Here is a 6,952-nt window from a genome sequence, read left to right on the forward strand (position 1 = left end):
AGACCCGCAACTTCGAGCAACCCTAACTACTTCATGAATAATTTTCCGAAATGTATGTATCATCACAGCATGTGCGTATATCACCTCGGATGTACTTGTCAGAGTTTAACATTCCTTCAGAGCCCGTTTACAGCAATGTATCGACGTAAAAGGCCATCATTTCGAACATTTATGAAATACAGCTATTCTGTAGAGGTGGATTAGGAGTCTTAAATTTTATTTTTGCTTGACACATGTTCAGTTTATTTTAGATATTTTCTGTCTTAATATTAAGTTTCATTCTACGTTTGTTTGTGTACAAAAATGTTTATCAAACTTCTCCATGAGGATCCATGAATGTGTCAGTTGGGATTCCGTGAGCCCTTAAAAGAGGATCGAGAGAACTAAAAAAAGCTTTCTGTTGTATAATACTCTTACTGGAAACATCCATTAAAGAGCTTTTTGCCGTTCATAGTAAAAATATCGAAATAGAAACTAGAATCTGATGATCATTTACATTTTTTGGTATACTTCTATCAAAGTAAAACTATTGAAAAAAAACTCGAATCCAAAAAGGTTGAAAGTTTAAAGTAACTAGTATTTTTGGTACACTTTTATCATAGTAAAGGCATAAAAAAAGAAACTCAAACCTTTGGTATACTTTTATCGTAGCAAAAATATCGAAAACGAGGAACACACATTACATTACATTAATTTGGTAAACAAATATAGATTTTTACAAGTGGCTCTTTAACACAATTTTGAGATGTATTTATAAAATCATGGTTCATTTCTACTCCAACGCATTCGTCAAGTTTTCCTTCATAAACAGAAACATGATTTGGTAATGATTGAGAATCACTGGTCCACGGAATTGTTAAATTTGATCATTTGTGTGGTCACTTTTTTTGTCCTAAATGAATCGAAATTCAACAGAAAGGAATTACACAGTACGACTAACGTTTTCCAGCGCAAAAGTTCTGCTAGTAAATCAAGAGGCGCAAACACAAAGGCAATAAACGGCGCTGCAGAAGCATTCACGAATACCGTCCGATAAATTAATTCCCGTTGTATTAATTAGAGGCGCGGAAATAGGTCTGGGAATGGACGACGCTATCATCGATTTCATATCCAATTCAAACTAAACTATAGCAGAATTCATAAAAATGCGGTAATTAAAAGTATTGATTATCGAAGGGTGACCGATGCGAGCGAGCCGGAAACGGGGGGGAGAGGGTAGGTTGCTTCGTACACCTGTTCATTAGGTAATGAACTTATTAAATCAGGGAGGCACGGCGCGCAGTAAAGAGTCCTGCCTACCTTCGCGACCTTCGATCCGTTCCATAACCCCCTTACTCTTCTATTCGTTCAATTATCCTGCCGAAAGGATTAAACGTTATCGGAAATAACAAATTTTGCTGAATCTTTCGAATAATCAGGATTGCGTATCGACGGAAACTCGTATAAATTATTGGACCACGGTAACCTTTGTGTATTAAATTTAAGTTCGTTATTCTGTTATCGAAGAATTGAATACAGATTGATTTGTGGACGTGATATATTTAATTTTTCTAGAATTCTGTCTAATCTTATTCCAAAAAACTTTTGTTAGCGGTTAAATCGTTAAAAACAATTAATCAGATGGCCCCTTTTAAATCCCTCACCCTGTACGTATACTTTCACATCTTCATCTAGGAAAGTAAGATAAGTAAAACACATTTGCTCAGTAATAAACTAGCCACACAACTTATACACTAAACGTGTGAAAGCTGCAGCTTCTTGTAGCTGAAACGAAATAGAGCACTAATCCCTTCGCCTGATGCATCTAAACCATTTTATGTTTTCATTTGAACCACGATTCCCTCAGACGAGCGTATTATTACGTCTACCTTAAGCACTATCTCGGGGAACGGTATGGAACAACTTTTCACAAGAGCTAACTGAAACGCTCGAAACGTTTCACGGTGGAAAGACCGTGGGTACCCTTTGCGCTCTAACCCGCATAACCGAATTAACACCGTAGAAACCTTGGCGCAGGTTTACCTCGGTACGATTTAATCCCGCGTTCCGTGTAACGTCCACGGGGAAGCTATGGTGGCCGTCGCGGGTCGAGCTGAAGCGAAAATGGGAATGTGACGTTAAATTTAAGAACCGTCCGCATTAAAATCACTGCCCCTCGCTACTATTTCAACCACCCCTCCCCTACCTCCGCGCCCTTTCCTCTGTCTTACCCTTTTGCCTCCTTTTCTCCCATGTTGCATTCTCCACGATTTGCGAAAGAGAACGCTCGGGAGTGTATAAAGAATTCGCAAAGTAATTCGAATTGCCGCACCGTCGACTATACGAGACTAGGTATTGCTAATATCGGAGCATAAGGGTTTTCCGTCTCCTCTTCTCTAGTTTCCTCGGTCGAGCTTGCTCCTTCTGCTGTTCGAGACGAACCTCATCCTACGTCTCGAACGCCCTTATATACCCCACCCACGCGGAAACCCGCTCGAAGCCGACGTCCCTTGGTTCCACCGAAACTCCTTAACCATTCGACCCTCCGCGACATTTTTAGTGGCCATCAAAAACCAACGGCAGCTTAATTATGAGGGCAGAACCAGAAATCCTCGTGCTCCCTGCTGCCAGCCTGGCACCACATGAAGACACCACTACCTTGCCCATTTTAGTACAGTTCCCCGTCGCATTCTCCGACCCTTGATGATCCTGTCAAAACTCTGCCGTGCAAACACCTCGAGAAACTGCTTCTTCCTTGTTTTCCTTTACGTTTCCTAGAGAGAAACGACCACCGAGGGTAGCATGAATGTTTCTTGTAACAATAATACCGTACTTTTATTTTCGTGCGTGAACGGTGGGTGAAGTATTATATTTCAATTAAAGTAGAATAATAATGTAAGTAATTTTCTAATAACACGTAGAGTCAGGCATATAAATATTCGTACACCTTGTGTCTATTACAGAAACTTGCCTCATACATTCACGTATAAAGTTTATTTCATTATTTAGTCATTTAATTTAGACAAATTGCTTCAATAGTCACAGAGTTCAATGAAACGGAAAAACTATAATTATGACTCTTTCAAATATAATAAACGTACAACGTGAAATCCTTGTCTGAGCAATAGTTTTTGGTGAAAAACAACACGGAGCTTTTTCTCCGCTCTTCCTGTTCGTCTGATCTCGTTCTATATGACCTTTTTCTATGTCCATGGATGAAAAAAAATATAAAAGGGAAATGATCCGTGGATGTAGACGAAGTGAAAGAAAAATCGCCAGCGGCTATAAACAGTACTCCCATTGAAGAGTTTCGGGTTCTGCTTCCAGCGGTGGAAAAAATGTTGGAACAAGTGTATTGACTCACGTACAGAGTAATTTGAACGAGACTAGAACATGATATTGTAAATTTTAGTAATAGTGGTTTTAGTAATAGCACTGGATGGTGTTTCAAACTTCTTGAAATAGAAAAAAAATTGCCCAAAACATAAGCACCATATGATTATTACAGAAACATAATTGTATCATGACTGGAACGCACGATACTATATGTATACTCCGACAATACTCAAACGAAATGGATAAGTTAAAACTGATAAAAGAAACACTAAATTTATTCTATATCTAATGAAAATTTAACTGAACGCCATACAGAAGATGAAACAAATTTGGTAATACCTACTTATACTTGTAAAACAAATTTTTCCTGCTTTAACAAAGTAAGAGAATAGTATTCCCATCTGCTTAATAAAACAGTCCTGACGTCAGTATATCTCCTGAATACGTCACGAATTAAATGATCCTTTAATCGCATTTCTGCTCACATAAAGTAGTATGAGATAAAAATTAATATGGAAAGATACTGATTAAGTTATCCGTAAAACGGGACTTTAAAATACCGTCTTCCCTTAACGTCATTTGCATTCATTTGCTTCTGAAAGAGGAAAGTAAAAATTATAAAGAATGTCCGTACTTTCGTCGAAGGCACGAGTCTCAAGAGATGTATTTATTTAAGTTCTTATATAGCGTCAACTTCTTACAGAGGAGATCGCACAAAAGTCATAGTGACTAAGTAAAGACCTTCAAAAGTTACAAACGTTCACGGATAAAAAGGAAATAGTTCGCGTAATAATTTCTGCATGCGGCATCAATTCTTAATACAAGATGGATCTTACTGCCTCTTATAAGTAAGTACCATCTGTATGAAATGCAAACGGTTGGAAAGTCATAACTATAAATTTTTATGAAACTAATCTTTGAAAAAGTGTATTTAGAGACGTTAAATCCATTTCAAATGTTAGTACCAACTTTCGAGTACCAAATCGATGTTGTAATTTCCAGAATTGTTGTGACCCACTTTTTTCATGGAAATTCATACGACGTGACTAGCGATGGTAAAAAGACGTTGATTTAGTTTCTTCCGCCACTGACCACCGCACTCGGAGCAGGCCAACGATAAAGCACAGGCGAGAGGTCTGACCTCTCGTGGAATGAGTGAGAAGAGGCAGAATAAATATTGAAAATTATGCGTCACGCTAAACGAGGATGTTTTGGTAACAGAAAGTGATCTCAACATGCACACGAAATCATTTTAAGGGAAAGCGTTTCCCATCCTTAAACGCGTTAGCGATGGCTCACTTTGGCTATATTAACGTAACGAAACTCTCCTTTGAGTTTCTGAAGCGGATCTGTCTCCGCCCATGAATTTAGTTTATTGGCGTCGCAGGATCATATTCTATGAGTATACAAATCAAAATTTAAACATATTCGCATTTTATGTTTGAACCTTTAATTCATTTATGCATGTTTATTCGAAAATGCATCAATATTTAATAAGAAAAATAGTACAGACTTCTTTAAATACTTTTTAAAGGATTTAATTATTATAGAAAATTGTTCTGATACTTGAAAGCATACTTTAAAAGTGTTACTATAATTATTGAATGTAAATTTTTGCTCACGAAGCAATAATTATCACAAGATATTGCTTCAGACATGTTTTTTATAATTAACTTTCAGGGCTGTTTTCAGCTGTTCGATATGAATACTTTAAAGTACTTAAAATTTTACATGCTCTTCCACGTTGAAGGCGACGAAAAAGCAAACGAAAAAGCTATTCGAGGAAAATTATTTCCTCTAATTGCGCATTGCAAGATCCACCACGAGCACTTAGTGCCCCCCCCCCCCCCCCAACCTTCTCTTTCTCTTCAAGCTCACACGGCGCTCTTCCGTTTCTCCTTTTCACTGAGAACAATGTTAGCGTTCGGCATCGTCATCCTGCTCTTAATGCGAATAATAGAGGGGCTAAACGACATCGGAAGATGTAAAATGTTACATGGAGGAGCCTCGCGAACGACCGATTAGGATTAGGATAGACCACAAACCATTGACTCTGTTAAAGTAACGGAAACTCTTAGAATTACCTTTTCAAGTATAAGTAATGAATCTTAAACCCCATCTAAATAAACCTTTATTTTTGGTTAATCTTTGTAGAATGGAAACAAATACTCATTAGCCTGATTAAACAAAAAACTTCCAACGCGTTCTCCTTGAAATTACTTTAGTTTACTAGAATTTAAAAAAAAAATATTTTGTGAGTACTCAATATTTTGCCGTAAACTCTACGACAGTTTCCATAGAATATTGTTTTATTTAAAACTTTTTCAAACCAATATTTCAATATTTACTGGAAAGAAATTTTTGATGAGAAACGTATAGTAAGTGGTTTTGGTCTGTTTGAATATTCCACCCAAACTACAGCCACCTCCTTGAAACAAAAAAGAAAAGCGTTATCGTCAGCGAGCGACTCGATAGGAAATTTTCTTGACCTTCCTCGGCACATTTCAACAGAATGAGCGAAAATTCGTAACCTCGACTTCTACGGTAATAAGAAAGCCAAGATGATGAGAAGTAGGGTGCGGGAAGTGAAAATCGCCAGTGAAACACTTGCGCACGGTCTCGCGCGTGCATACACCGGGGAAAATAGCTTAGTTTCGCCGTAGGACCGAAATTAGATTTCGTTCAAGAAGACGTTCCAAATGTTCGCTCTCCGACTTTCTTTCCTTTATCTGTTGTGCGCCACCTCCCCTCGAAATCCGTACCTCCAGCCTCGTTTCAGCCGCTCGCACTGCATCTTCTTCCTTCACCGTTACTGGCACCCATCTTCGCCGCCTATCCTCCTCCCTGCCCCTTCCTTTTCTTTTCCTCGCAATTCGTTCTCTTCTTCGTGCTAGGATTCCCGGTTCCCCGGGGATACTCGACGACGTCGGGACGCTCCTCCACGTTCCGTGGTACTATGCATATTTCACCGATTTTTATGGAATTCCTTCTAGACTCGTTCCTTCTTCCTCTACCTTGGTTTTTTCTCTATTTCGGTTTGGAACGTCGCCTCTTTCTTTCTCCGACCTCGCTAGCACCATCCCTTCTATTGGTTTTTCGTGCTCCGTCGCTCTCTTCCTTCGCGTCTGTCATTTTTCCCTCTCGTTGTTACGCAGCGTGTACTCCAGCCGTCCCGTAGCCGTCGTGCTCCCCCATGAGGCTGGATTTTGTACGGAGATTTTCCGATTAACCCCGCTGAACTGTCGATCGATCAAGCGGAACAATATCCCGCCTGACGTCTATGAATTCTCGCGATCTTCGGAGAATTGTTGTATCTGCTCGGGGTAAAGAGCGCCGCGGCTAAACGCGCGGGAATTTTCACGATAGATTCCCTGAGATACTGAATGGAACGCGATGTGCGCTGGCCGAACAGTCTTATCCTAATTGGAAATTCAGTCTGTGCGCGTTATTCATCTCGATTCACCTTTCAAAAATAAGACGTCAATAAAATGTTTGTATAGGGATTGAATCCTATGAAATTCGTTTATTTAATTTAGTTTTGACATACGCTTATTGGATATATCTATGTTAGTATGATATACTGAATTATGATAATGTAAATTCATTCTACGTAAACAAGACATAAAATAACACAAAA

The sequence above is a fragment of the Hylaeus volcanicus genome, chromosome 1, assembly GCF_026283585.1.
Source record: "Hylaeus volcanicus isolate JK05 chromosome 1, UHH_iyHylVolc1.0_haploid, whole genome shotgun sequence".
NCBI classification, from domain to species: Eukaryota; Metazoa; Arthropoda; class Insecta; order Hymenoptera; family Colletidae; genus Hylaeus; species Hylaeus volcanicus.